General features: G+C 37.0%; 1 pseudogene; it reads right to left on the bottom strand.

Annotated features, from left to right (window-relative positions):
- Positions 1–3,715: 3,715 nt before the first annotated feature.
- On the bottom strand, positions 3,716–11,821 carry LOC120862276 (annotated as a pseudogene).
- Between the last annotated feature and the right edge of the window lie 2,773 nt (positions 11,822–14,594).

Raw genomic sequence — 14,594 nt, forward strand, 5'->3', positions numbered from 1 at the left:
ATACAGAGAATATTGTCCCTGCTCTCGGGGAGCTTACATTCTAGAGGGAAAAAAGTACACCTCTTTTCAGTTCAGTTCAGTTCAGTTGCTCAGTCATATCCAACTGTTTGCGACCCCATGAATCGCAGCACGCCAGGCCTCCCTGTCCATCACCAACTCCTGGAGTTCACTCAGACTCATATCCATCGAGTTAGTGATGCCATCCAGCCATCTCATCCTCGGTCGTCCCCTTCTCCTCCTGCCCCCAATCCCTCCCAGCATCAAAGTCTTTTCCAATGAGTCAACTCTTCACATGAGGTGGCCAAAGTACTGGAGTTTCAGCTTCAGTATCATTCCTTCCAAAGAAATCCCAGGGCTGATCTCCTTCAGAATGGACTGGTTGGATCTCCTTGCAGTCCAAGGGACTCTCGAGAGTCTTCTCCAACACCACAGTTCAAAAGCATCAATTCTTCGGTGCTCAGCCTTCTTCACAGTCCAACTCTCACATCTATACATGACCACAGGAAAAACCATAACCTTGACTAGACGGAACTTAGTTGGCAAAGTAATGTCTCTGCTTTTGAATATGCTATCTAGGTTGGTCATAACTTTTCTTCCAAGGAGTAAGTGTCTTTTAATTCCATGGCTACAGTCACCATCTGCAGTGATTTTGGAGCCCAAAAAAATAAAGTCTGAAACTGCTTTCACTGTTTCCCCAACTATTTCCCATGAAGTGATGGGACCAGATGCCATGATCTTCGGTTTCTGAATGTTGAGCTTTAGGCCAACTTTTTCACTCTCCTCTTTCACTTTCATCAAGAGGCTTTTTAGCTCCTCTTCAGTTTCTGCCATAAGGGTGGTGTCATCTGCATATCTGAGGTTATTGATATTTCTCCCGGCAATCTTGATTCTAGCTTGTGTTTCTTCCAGCCCAGCGTTTCTCATGATGTACTCTGCATAGAAGTTAAATAAGCAGGGTGACAATATACAGCCTTGACATACTCCTTTTCTTATTTTTTGTTTGATTTTTTGTTTTTTTTTGCAAGGTACTGAGGAAATGAAAGGTGAGTTTTGGGTATAACTTAGTCCCATCATTATTTAAAGAGAGGAAGAGGTAGGATTTTAAAGGTAAAGACAATGACAGATGATTCAAGATAGGTAGGGTTTATAGGGAGATAAACAGTCTCATCAACTAAGGAAAGATTTGCTGCAGTGAAAAGAAAGAGGGAAATAGTTTGTTTGAAGGATGCAAGCAAAGGAAGCAGGGTGTCCTTGAACAGAGTGGAGCCAGAAAGACCACGCAGTCTTTCTCCCAAGTACTGGCTTGGCCAAAAAGTTCATTCAGGTTTTTCCATAACATCCTATGTAACATCAATACATGACCACCGAGTAGGAATGGTTGGTGACAGACAGAAGGCTAAAAAAAGAAGCAATCCTGTGCTCCTGAAACATAGAGAGAATGAAGTACCAAAATTGAAGGCAGGCTATGAGTATCCAAAAATTCTTAAAAACAAAAGTGATTTCAAAGTACAAAACTTGCAGTTAATGCTATCCAGTTGCCATGATGATAGATCAAGAACACTGTGGCTTCCTAAATTAGAAAATGCCATACATCAAAAAATTTTTAATGTAATGTATTATTTTTTTCAAACAATCTCCTTGCTTCTGAAAAGAAAAACATTTTATTTCAGGGGAAGGGATTGATATGAGATCTGGTTAGCAACAGTAGTATTTATCTTAGTACTATTTTGTTGTTATAATAAACTTCATATTCAAACTTGGTAAAAGCCCCTTAGCTGCCAAGAGGGAATAAGGAGTAAATTTCCAAAAATGTACAATTTTCTTTAGAGAAGTTTTAGAACCAAAAGACTAATTTACATGAAAAGCTGTAGAGAAAGTAGCTGAAAAGTCTATGGAATAAAACTTTTATTCCATTTACACAAACAATACACATGTTTTTAACAATTATGCTTGGATTATTCTTGACAATCTCTTAAGACATTAAACAAAGCTAGCCATCATCTCAAGTTATTTCCATGTTAACTAGTTTTATACCACAGACAAGTTAGGCAATAATAATAATAATAATAAAACTAAACTGAAAAGTTAAACACACGTTTTTGTGTTTTACTGCTGTGATTGATATACATGAAGCAATGGATATCAGACAATTCATTTTTACTGCATCTTTACTTGTACATTTGTTCTTAGGTTGCCTAAAACATCTAAATATAAATAAAATGAGTATAGCAAAAATAATGAAAACAAACAGCAGGTAACTACAAATAATGGGATGTGAATTATTTCTGCCCTTATCCAGGGAAAACTGGGTCCCAGCTAAACGAACACTTCTGTAACTGTTGTTAACAGTGTGAACATTGAGAATGGGTATTCCACAGATAACACCTGGTTTAACGTGTAATATCCATGGGACATCTATTTCTACTACAGCCACATAAGGGCTTCGAATCTTAAAGTACCCACAACTACATCTGTGACTGGAGCCAACTATCTCTTTTATCCCCCACCAGGACAAACCAATGTGTAGGCAGCTTTCTTTGCTTAGACATGGAAGCAGTTTTAATACTAGCCCTTGTGAAGCCACAATGTACCAAAAGTATTATGCCAAACTTTTATTTCTCGTTTAGTCACTCAGTTGGGTCCGACTCTGCGACCACATGGACTGCAGAAAGCCAGGCTTCCCTGTCCTTCACCATCTCCTGAACCTTGCTCAGACTCATGTCCATTGAGTCGGTGATGCCATCTAACCATCTAATCCTCTGTCATCCCCTTCTCCTCCTGCCTTCAATCTTTCCCAGCATCAGGGTCTTTTCTAATGAGTTGGTTTTTCACTTCAGGTGGCCTAAGTATTGGAGCTTCTGCTTCAGCATCAGTGTTTCCAATGAATAGTCAGGGTTGATTTCCTTTAGGATAGACTATTTTGAGCTCCTTGCAGTCCAAAGGACTTCAAGGAGAGTCTTAAAGAGCCTTCTCAAACACCACAGTTCAAAAGCATCAGTTCTTCAGCGCCCAGCCTTCTTTATGGTCCAACTCTCACACCCATACATGACTACTCAGAAACTTGTATAAGACTTGTATAACTTGTATAGAAACTTGTATAACTTGTATAAAATTTCCATGTCCCCATATTGGCCACCTCAAGATGAAAACAGTTAACTCCTGATATGTTAACTGGCTCTGTGCTGGGCTTAGTCACTCAGTCATGTCCAACTCTTTGTGACCTCACTGAGCCTTCCAGGCTACTCTGTCCATGGGGATTCTCTAGGCAAGAATAATGGAGTGGGTTGCCATGCCCTCCTCCAGGGGAACTTCCTAACCCAGGATTCAAACCCAGGTCTCCTGCATTGCAGGTGGATTCTTTCCCATCTGAGCTACCAAGGAAGCCCATGAATACTGGAGTGGGTAGCCTGTCCCTTTCCAGGGCATCTTCCTGACCCAGGAATTGAACTGGGGTCTCCTGCATTGCAGGCAGATTCTTTACCAGCTGAGCTACTAGGGAACCATTAACTGGCTCTAGTCCTCCAATATTAAACATAAAAAACACATGGAACATATAGAAAATCAAACAGAAGTAACATTAACCTGTGAGAAATCATAGATAATTATCAGTAGATAGCATAGATGACAAATGGTCTATGGTGCAATTTTACAATGAGGCAGACAAAAGTTGGAAGGCTGGGCAATTTTCTTCTTCATCTGGTTCAGCTTCATCTCTTTAGATATCCAATGTCCACAAGGTCAAGTTGTCTCTCAATAACTGTATTAGTAACGTGCTGTCTTTGTGTGACCCTTAGCTTAATATATCAAGTTCAGTAATGGCTCCATCAAATGCTGTTTTTGCACGAGAGCCAATTTTCTCAGGGGACTTCAGAATCTCATAATAGAACACAGAAGTTAAGGGAGAGATCCAATCTGATAGGATGTGTTGGTTGTGTTTACTTTTTGCTGATTTCAAAAGCTCTTGGTATGCTTGCCATGACTGATCCACAATCCCTCTCTTATTATCACCAGCAACAACCTTAGCCAAGGAACGGTAGTAGTCTCCTTTTATTTTCAAATAGAAGACATTGCTCTCTGCTTGTAAAGCACTGGGGATCAAGAACTTTCTCAAAAGAAACAGTATATCTTTGCAGGTATCTCTCAGCCTCGTCTCCATTTTCTCTCTGTATTCTTGAACCATCTGCTGTTTCTTCTCAGCACCTTTATCTTTTCATCAATACTTGAGACAAGCCTCCAAATGACCTACAGGCTCCTACAACCTTTTTATAAACAACTGAGAGAAGACTCCTCTCCTCAATGGATAATTCAGCTCCTTGCTCAATTACAGACTTCATACAGGCTGCCATATCATCATCTCGCTCAGCCTGCTCAGCTAGTTTGGCCTTCTGCACCAGTATATTTTTATCTGTGTTCTGTGTCTGGAGTAGGTATGGCAGACAGATGGGACTCAGCAGTCTCTGGGTGGCAGTGCCAAGGCTGAGACTCTACCTGGAGTGTTTTAAGAGACAGACTTCTTACATCTTTTCCTGCAGGAGCAAGAAAACATAGCTGGCTATTCAGGTTAAGTGCAGTCTAGATGTGTCCACAAGGACTTGGGCTGAAGGTTGGCTGCTACCTGGGAAGATTGACTGTATCTTTCAGTTCAGTTCAGTTGCTCAGTTGTGTCCGACTCTTTGTGACCCCATGAATCAGAGCACGCGAGGCCTCCCTATCCATCACCAAATCCCAGAGTTCACTCAAACTCATGTCCATCGAGTCAGTGTTGCCATCCAGCCATCTCATCCTCTGTCATCCCCTTCTCCTCCTGCCCTCAGTCCCTCCCAGCATCAGAGTCTTTTCCAATGAGTCAACTCTTTGCATCAGGTGGCCAAAGTATTGGAGTTTCAGCTTCAACATCAGTCCTTCCAGTGAACACCCAGGACTGATCTTCTTTAGAATGGACTGGTTGGATATCCTTGCAGTCCAAGGGACTCTCAAGAGTCTTCTCCAACTCCATAGTTCAAAAGCATCAATTCTTCAGCGCTCAGCTTTCTTCATAGTCCAACTCTCACATCCATACATGACCACTGGAAAAACCATAGCCTTGACTAGATGGACCTTTGTTGGCAAAGTAATATCTCTGCTTTTGAATATGCTATCTAGGTTGGTCATAACTTTTCTTCCAAGGAGTAAGCGTCTTTTAATTTCATGGCTGCAGTCACCATCTGCAGTGATTTTGGAGCCCCTAAAAAATAAAATCTGCCACTGTTTCCCCATCTATTTCCCATGAAGTGATGGGACCGGATGCCATGATCTTTGTTTTCTGAATGTTGAGCTTTAAGCCAATTTTTTCACTCTCCTCTTTCACTTTCATCAAGAGGCTTTTTAGAAAGTTCCTCTTCACTTTCTGCCATAAGGGTGATGTCATCTGCATATCTGAGGTTATTGATATTTCTCTCAGCAATCTTGATTTCAGCTTATGCTTCTTCCAGCCTAGTGTTTCTCATGATGTACTGTGCATTAAGTTAAATAAGCAGGATGACAATATACAGCCTTGACGTACTCCTTTTCCTATTTGGAACCAGTCTGTTCCAAGTCCAGTTCTAACTGTTGCTTCCTGACCTGTATACAGGTTTCTCAAGAGGCAGGTCAGGCGGTCTGGTATTCCCATCTCTTTCAGAATTTTCCACAGTTTAGGAAGGAGCAAATAAGAACATACCGTCTATAGTGGGTGAATGTTCTTCAAAATCTCTGTTTCATCTATATATAGTTATGTACGTTGGGAGCCCAAAGAAATGAATTACCTATCAGTGACTGTCCTTGGGTGGGTGATGCCCCAATACTTCTAAAATTAGTTTGTATATTTTTCTGTTAACTTTTAAGACAATGTGCTCTAAAACTTGTATTTATTTTAAACTGAAAATACAATCAGATAATTTCTCTGATTTCCATGGTCTGGAAAAACCAAGAGCATACTTTTCTTTTTACATAGGCTCTTTCTCCTATTGGGAGAAAAATGAAAGAGCAAAAAGTATGTATTTTGTATTTTCTCTATTAGTTTTCCTTTTATTATGCCTCTAAAATAAAGTAGGGGAAATATGTGAGATGTGTTTTTACACATACATACTGTACTAATGGGCTTCTCAGGAGGCTCAGGGGGTAAAGAATCTACTTGCAATGAAAGAGACACAGGAGGTGCAGGTTCGATCCCTGGGTCAGGAAGATTCCCTGGAGGAGGGCATGGCAAACCACTCTGGGATTCTTGCCTGGAGAGGTCTATGGACAGAGGAGCCTGGCAGGCTACAGTCCACAGGGTCTCAAAGAATCACAACTGAAGCAACTGAGAACACCCACATTGTCCTAATGGAAAATATAATAAGAGTTATTTAGTACTCCAAGTAAAAAGATGAACTATCATTTAAGAAATGTTGCTTAAATAGCTTATATGTTGATACCTCTCTTTCTAAAATTAAAAAAAATTTTTTAACAGAATGAAAATTACATAATTTTCCCTCATTCAAATTTGAAAATAATATATAAAATAATACAAAATTTTTAAATCCATAAAACATAGGATTTATAGCATTACACCTAAAATTCAGGATCCTATCAAATTTGTGCTATTAAAAATGTTTGTTATCTCATGAAAAGCTTTGGCAAAACTCTTTCAGAAAATGCAAAGTGACAGGACACATTTTCCCTTTCACCAAATCACCTTACTTTTGTGAATTTCTGTCAAAACTTAATTATTCATTCAACGTGGGAATAAAGAGCAGTCACATTTGTTCAGTGGAGAAAATTTTTTTTTCTTTTTAATATTCTACTCATAAAGATGTACCAATAGATAACAGAGATTAACAAGTTGATTAGAATTGAGATAGTTTAAATTGAAGTTGGAAGAACTCTAACTTGCATGTGTTATTGGGCCAGAAACTTTTCTTACCCCTCAGATAACATGGTTAATGTGGGGTAAACCTGTAGGAAGTATCTTATCACATATTTTGTAACTTCATGGGTCTTTCAAAGGATAATTTATTTATTATACTGTAACAAATAATATTTATGTATTAAGAAAAATATAGCAGTGCTATTTAATACTCTTCAAGAGACTTTCAATCCAAGAAGAAAAGTCATTTTATAAACTCTGAAGCTCATTAACCTTCATAAAATACTGGTGAGTTAGGTGGCAAATGTTACTCTTCTCAATTCATAGATGATTGATCTGAAGCACCAAGAGGTTAACTGATTTTTCCAATTCACAAAACAAGTCACAGCACAAAGTGAGGTCATGCAGAATTCTTGACTGTTGGTTCATATAGGGTTCTACTCTCTGGACAAATGCTTTATTAAATAAGCTCTTATTGATTATCATTTTCTGGGTAATGCCATTTGGCATTTGTCCAAATATTTTGTTCATGACACAGTTATCACTTCTAAAAGGACAAAACTGTCAGAATTACCCAAATACTATAATAGTTTGGATCACTACAGTTGAAAAATCAAAGGAAAAATTCCAGGATGCTTTATCCTAGTGAAACTATCAAAATATATGGATATTTTTAAAATTAATAGCTTGTTTTCACCAATAAGTAAAATAAACATCACATTTAATGTACTTTCTATAAGGAAGTCTTCAAATATAATACATGGGAGAAAATTAGACACATTTTTATTTATTGTTGCTAATGTAAGAGCAAAAGAATATCCAATTTAAAAAAAATTAGAAGTAGTAAGAAAAATAGAGATTCTATGAACACATTTGATGTGATATTGTTAAAAGCTATGTGATGGTTTAAAATGGGCTCCTTTTTATTATTTTTCTACCATTGTATGCTTTTTAAAGGCCTTCCCTCATGGCTCAGTGATAGAGTCGACCTGCAAATGCAGGAGACTCAGGTTCAGTCCCAGGGTCGGGAAGATCCCCTGGAGAAGGAAATGGCAACCCACTCCAGTATTCTTGCCTGAAAAATCCCATGGACAGAGAGCTTGGCGGGCTATAGTCCATGGGGTTGCAAAAGAGTCAGACACGACTTAGTGACTAAACAATGACAAATATATTTTAATTTTTAATTGAAAATATTAAAATAAGTAAATTATTGAGAACAACTTCTAGAACATGTAAAATAATTATTCAAAATAAAAATAAAATTGAAGTATGCGTATTTAGCAGTGGACATCAAGTTAATGTACTTCGACCAGTGATCTAGAGTGTTGTTCAATACCAAAACCAATTCAGATAAATAGAGTGTTTCCCAAGTTGTAAAAGGGTTTCCCTAGTGGCTCAGATGGTAAAGAACTCACCTGCAATGCGGGAGACCTGGGTTCAATCCCTGGGTTTGGAAGATCTCTTGGAGAAAGAAATGTCAACCCACTCCAGTCTTCTTGCCTGGAGAATTCCATGGACAGAGGAGCCTGGTGGGCTACAGTCCATGGCATCACAAAGAGTCGGACACGACTGAGTGACTAACACTTTCACTTCAAGTTGTAAAATGTTGAAACCAGTGAACCAGCAAAGTTGCTTAGTCATGTCTGACTCATTGGTGCTGAGGCACCAGGGAAGCCACCAGGAAAACGTTGAAAGATAATCTTATATGTCAGCTTTTTTTAGTGACAAAATAGAAAGAAGTGATTGTTCAGTATTAAACAGTGCAGTCATTTATTAACTGTATGGGAAACTACTTCCCTTTTCTTGCCTCAGTTTCCTTATCTATAAAAATGGAAAAAGTAACATGCTTCATAGTATTGTTGTGAAAAGTCAATAAAAGACAATATAGTATTTGACACAGAATAAGCAGTTGATGAATATTGTGTAATTATTATTAGTTCCCTTTTCAAAATAACCTTCTTTCAGTCAATTTTTACCCCAGAACCTCCTTATTTCTCTCAGATTTTACCTTAGAACCTCCTCCTTTCTGTCAGATTCTTTACCATCTGAGCCACCCAGGATGTACTAGAAGAACTTAAGTTTAAAATTTCTGGATGCTGCTTGATTAGAAAAATTTTCTTGACATGAAATCAGCACTAGAAAATAGATCTGAGAGATTGGGAAATGGAAAAAGCTGGAGAACTGAACATATTTGAACTCATGGACTATCCATACATGAAAACAGTTCTATTCATGAGCTCTTCTGATATATGAGGGAATATACTTTCTTTTTCACTTATGTCAATTTGGGATTTTATCTCCAATGATATAAATTCAATAATTACCACATAAACAGAATTGAATTAAATTGAACTGAGATTGTTTCCATTGCCACAATTCAACAGTAAACACACTTATCCATCGATTGAAGATATACCTAATAAAAATTAATTACAGAGTAGATTCTAATTTGTGATGGTAGTAGCCCCTGATGCAATCTTTTCCAATTCCCAATGTAATGCTTAAGAAGCACCCAAATTAGTGAAGTCTAAATGACACTGAAAATTAGCACAGAGTATGATTCTATTGCCAGAACCTGGAAAGAGTTTCCACTAGCAGTAAAGCTGATAAAAACAGAACTGAAAATACCAATCATCATGCACTACAGAATAAAAAAAATCTTCGTTGTGTCAAAGTGAATGGAAATAATTCTCATCCACCATTTCCTCTTTCTGATAAATGGGCTCTAAATTAACCTGAAAACTCTAGGAGCATTTTCTCCTGCCTGGTACCTCTTTCTCTCTTCCCTTTTTCTTCAACCCCACAAATCCCCCATTAGTTTGTTCTCTGTGAGCAAATGTTCGCTAGGCAGAAGGTAAGATGGAATACTGGGGGTTTATTGTCAACCTGAGTTTCATCAGAATAGGAGAAACTCATTTCAGGAAATCATAACTTCACAAGATATATGCTTACCAAGGTCAGATTTGGAACAGCAGTTGTATGTTCTTGCTTAGCCTTCAGCTTTAGGTCTAAAAATGTAAATCACACACAGAGACTGAATCTGGTTAAGACTCCATATATGGAGTGATTCTTACTGCATTTGGATTTAACATTTTCTGAGGATCAAACTCATTCCTCCTAGTTTTAGAATAAGTAAAAAAGAAATAATACACCTTTATAAAAATAAGATAAAAACAAGCCAGGACCATTTGGAAGACTAAGAGGAGGAATAGTTCTCAAAAAACAAAATGACACAGAGAAGGAATATTTTATAAAATTATTTGTCATTCTCAATATAGAAAGATCTATGGTTCTTTGATGTGGAAAGAAAAAGTTAAAGAAAAAGCTGGAAGACTAAGATCAACCTGATGTTATTTAAAAAAAGTTTACTGTAACTAAGTAGAATTACATGAAAACTAAAAATTTAACAGAATTATGAAAATAATATGGGAAGCATTAAAGAATAGGATTTCTGCTTTTCCAATTTTTGGCTGACCTTCTTTCAATCTTTGACATTAGATTTTTCTAATACTTATTTTTTTTTTAATACTGAGCTACTGAAAAATAGATCATGGAAGGAAAAGTTGAAGTAAGAGTATGACAGGTATGAGGAGAGAAAGATGACATCTCTAGTGTAGGTAAACCAAGATTTCTATGGGTTGAGACTTTAAGTTCAATACTACTGAGTTATATGTTCCCCTTAAGAGTAAAGACCTCAAAAATAAGTAACTGGGAATTGATTTCTGTGATTGTATGGGATTTGCTCTTGGGGGAAAAATTAACACCACCAAATTCATAGAATCAAATAGTGGAATGATGATTGCCATAGGCTGAGGGGACAGGAAAATGGGGAGTTATTAATCAGAGGGCAGAAATTTTCAGTTAATTATGATCAATAAGCTCTAGAGATCTGCTATAGCCATTGTAACTAAGTCAACAACAGTGGAATGTACACTTAATTTGTTAAGAAGGTAGATCTTAAGTGTTTTTACTGGAATAAGATAACTAATTCTTTTATTTTTAAGAGAAGAATGATGAAGAAAAACAAAGTACCTGGAACAAGAGAGACTTAACATATAATTTAAGTTAATTTTCTTTTGTTACAATTAAGCTCTATAGATCAAATAGGTAAAAATTCAAAATTAATAAATCTCAATCCCAAACTTACCAGAAATGAGACAAGAGAAAAGCTTCAATGCACATTGTCATTAATGAGTTAAAACAAAATTAAGGAATCAAGGGAGAGGGTGGCAAATGTTATAGTAAGAGTTATGATGCTTACATTAAATTAGTCAAATGGGATTGTCAAAATATTCATTAGAAATGTGTTCTTAAAAGTGTTCAAAATTTTAGAATGTATGCCTAAAAACAGAATGGATAATGGTAAAATAAAATGTTAGTAATGATATTCTTGGGCTTCCCTGATAGTTCAGATGTTAAAGAATATGCCTGAAATGCAGGAGACCTGGGTTCAATCCCTGGGTCAGAAAAATCCCCTGGAGAAGGAAATGGCAACCCACTCCAGTATTCTTGCCTGGAGAATTCCATGGACAGAGGAACCTGGTGGGGCTACAGTCCATGGGGTCTCAAAGAGTCACACATGACTGAGCAATTAACAGAGACAGACAAAATAATGTTCTTGTTCCTAATTCCTCCCAAAACCTAGAAAGTGAAGAAAGATGATGACAAGATATGAAAGGAGTAAAGATAAGCTTGTCTTGTCTCAAAGTATATCCCTTCTTGATTTTGATAAATAGATAAATATGTTTAAAATGTTCTTTAAGCATAAAATATCAGAGAGCACTGGGTTTAGCCCCACGTGCCCATACAGCAGCTTCCCACTAGCTATTTTACACCTGGCAGCATGTAGTGGTCAGTTTCACTCTCTTAATTTGTCCTACACTCTCCTTCCCCCACTGTGTCCAAAGTCTGCTCTCTTCGGCTATGTTTCTGTTCCTGCCCTGCAAATTGGTTCATCGGTACCGTTTTCCCAGATTCCATATATGTGTTAATATATTATGCAAAATTTGTTTTTATCTTTCTGACTTACTTCACTCTGTATAACAGGCTGTAGGTTTATCCACCTCACTAGAACTGACTCAAATGTGTTTCTTTTTATGGCTGAGTAATATTCCATTGTATATATGCACCACAGCTTCCTTACCCACTTATCTATTGACAGGTGGGATGGGGTAGGTGGTGGCAAGGAGGTTTAGGAGAGAGGGGACATATGTGCTCTTGTGGCTGATTCATGTTATTGTATGGCAGAAGCCAACATAATATTCTAAAGCAATTGTCCTCCAATTAAAAATAACTTTAAAAATAAAACTAAAATATGACTAGTAGAATTTCTAAAAATTTAAAGTATATTTCTCAAAGTGCTAAAGACTTAAAAAGTTGGGAAAGCAAGCATGTTGAAAACAAACAAAAAGCAAGAAAACCTTTAAATAAAATTTTAATGACATTAGAATATTGCATTATTTAGTACAGCAAGAAGCCTGTGAAAATAAATACATGATATAGACTCAATTGTTCAACTCAATAAGAAATAACCAAAATGTTAGTGGTGGTTATATTTGGCAGTATGATTATAAATTGTTTTTTTTCTATGAAATTGTCTTTGTTTTATGCATGGAGTACAAAATTACATTTGCAGTCAGAAAATAAGCTTTTATTTTAAAAAGAGAAGAAGCAAATGTGGCCACTGATGTAGACTAATTCTAGATTGTGAGGCAGAGAAACAAAGAGTTGAGGAAATTTGAGAAGAACTGAAGTGTTTGAAGCAAGAATTCAGTAGTATTATAAAAAGATGTACATACTTGTGGGGCAAGAAAGAGGATAAGATAGCTTATATTTGTAGCCAGAAGTATTATAAAAAGATGTACATACTTGTGGGGCAAGAAAGAGGAGAAGATAGCTTATATTTGCAGCTGTGTTTTTCTGAATTTAAAGATTGCTCCTGGGAGCACAATTTAAATGGAGAGAAAAGCATGATTGATTCTAATAAAATAATGGAGTTTGTAAAGTCTATCTTCCAATTGAGTCAATATCTTTTTTTGTTTTCATTTGTTTGTTTGTCCTGAAGCTATATACCACACACTTGGGCACTAGGTGGTCAAAAGCCCATGAGAGAACTTAACAGCAAAGGAAAATACAAAACTCTAATCACAGTATAATTAATAGGAGTGTTATATTTAAAATATACAAGAAGGTGAGCAATTTCAACAAGTACTGGATTTTTCTAATCTACCTTCTTTTGGAAATTTGTAGAATTATTAGGAAAAAATTCCTGCCTTTGCTTTGCCAGTGCTTTGACAAGTGTCTAATAGTCAAAACTATCATGGCTTCATATTTCTTCCCATACCAGTCTCCTTTACATGATTCATTTATAAGCATTAACATTTCAGTAACCTATCAAATGTCTAAACCAGACCTTACCAAGAATAATGTCAGTTAATAATGCTCTTTGTCTTAAATCAGATTAATTTGCATCATCAGTTGGGAAGGGAGTTACCTTGAAGAAACTAAAGCTTTCTCATCTTGACTGTGTTTTGGCCTAAAGCTAATGAGTCACACAGAGCAAGCAATTCTCTCAGCCCCCTTTCCTTTCTTTGTTCACAGGAAGTCAGTGAATTTTCTGGATTCCTTTTGAAGGGAATTATCAATGTCATTCCAAAGATGGACGTACAGGGATCAGTGTTTGGGGGCTGACATAAAATAACTATCGCTGTTATCTGTTCCACAGGCTCCTTCTGACTCTTATCTTAGGGGGAATGTTTTAAATCTTTTTTGTTCTGCCCACATTGTTTTAACGAATGTTTAATCAGCATTCCTGTCTTCTACTAAGTATGGGACCTTGTGCAATTTCCTTAATCTTTGTAAAATAAAAGACTTAGGCTATATTTATTCATTTGTTCATTTAATCTTCCCACACACTTTTAGTTAGTTCTAAGTATGTGTCAGCTATTTGCTGAGAGTTGAGGATATAATTCTGAATAAAATAACTTTCTATCTTCATGGAGTTTGGGGTTCAGTAGTGTATGATTTAAAAATCTTTATATTCCACCATTTATGATCCTATTAGCTCTTCTATAACTAAGTTAGAGTGTGTCAAGGAGGACTTGAAAAGGTAAGACAAGACACCTACTGGAATTTGCCATGAATGTCATCTCTTCCTGTCAGTCCTTTAAATAGCTCCAAGAATTACAAAAGCAAGATCTAGCCAAATGGGAGCTCTGTCTGCCTCCAGGGGTCAGTCTCTCCTTGAAAATCCTTCCCCGAATTGCCTAAAGCCACTTCTAAGGATCGCAGGCTCTCAGGTAGGAAGAAGCCTTCAAGAATTCTACTTGCATAGAGAAACCAGTCCTAAGTTTTCTTTCAAACGTGAACTGAATCTCAAGCAAGTCTTTCCCTTTGATTGAAATAGAGGGGCTTGTGAGGGTGCGTGTGATTTGTACGTTTACATGCACTTTCATATGTCTTTGAAACCTAGACAAAGATTTTTGCCTTAGGCCACTAAGGGAGTGAATATCACAAAAGGGATTAGCATGCTATACTTCATAGCATCACATCTCGTATCAGGGTATTAGATCATACTTTTAATTCAAATAACTTCACATATGTCCAATTCAAGACAGAATCACGAAGGCACATGACTGAAAAGAGAAAAAAGATTGGCTTTACTTTGAAATGAATCTTCTAGCATGGTTTACTTGGAAGACGAATAATTTTCTGAGTGCTTGTACATCCA

Source organism: Oryx dammah, unplaced genomic scaffold (genome assembly GCF_014754425.2).
Source record: "Oryx dammah isolate SB20612 unplaced genomic scaffold, SCBI_Odam_1.1 HiC_scaffold_3, whole genome shotgun sequence".
Taxonomy (NCBI): Eukaryota; Metazoa; Chordata; class Mammalia; order Artiodactyla; family Bovidae; genus Oryx; species Oryx dammah.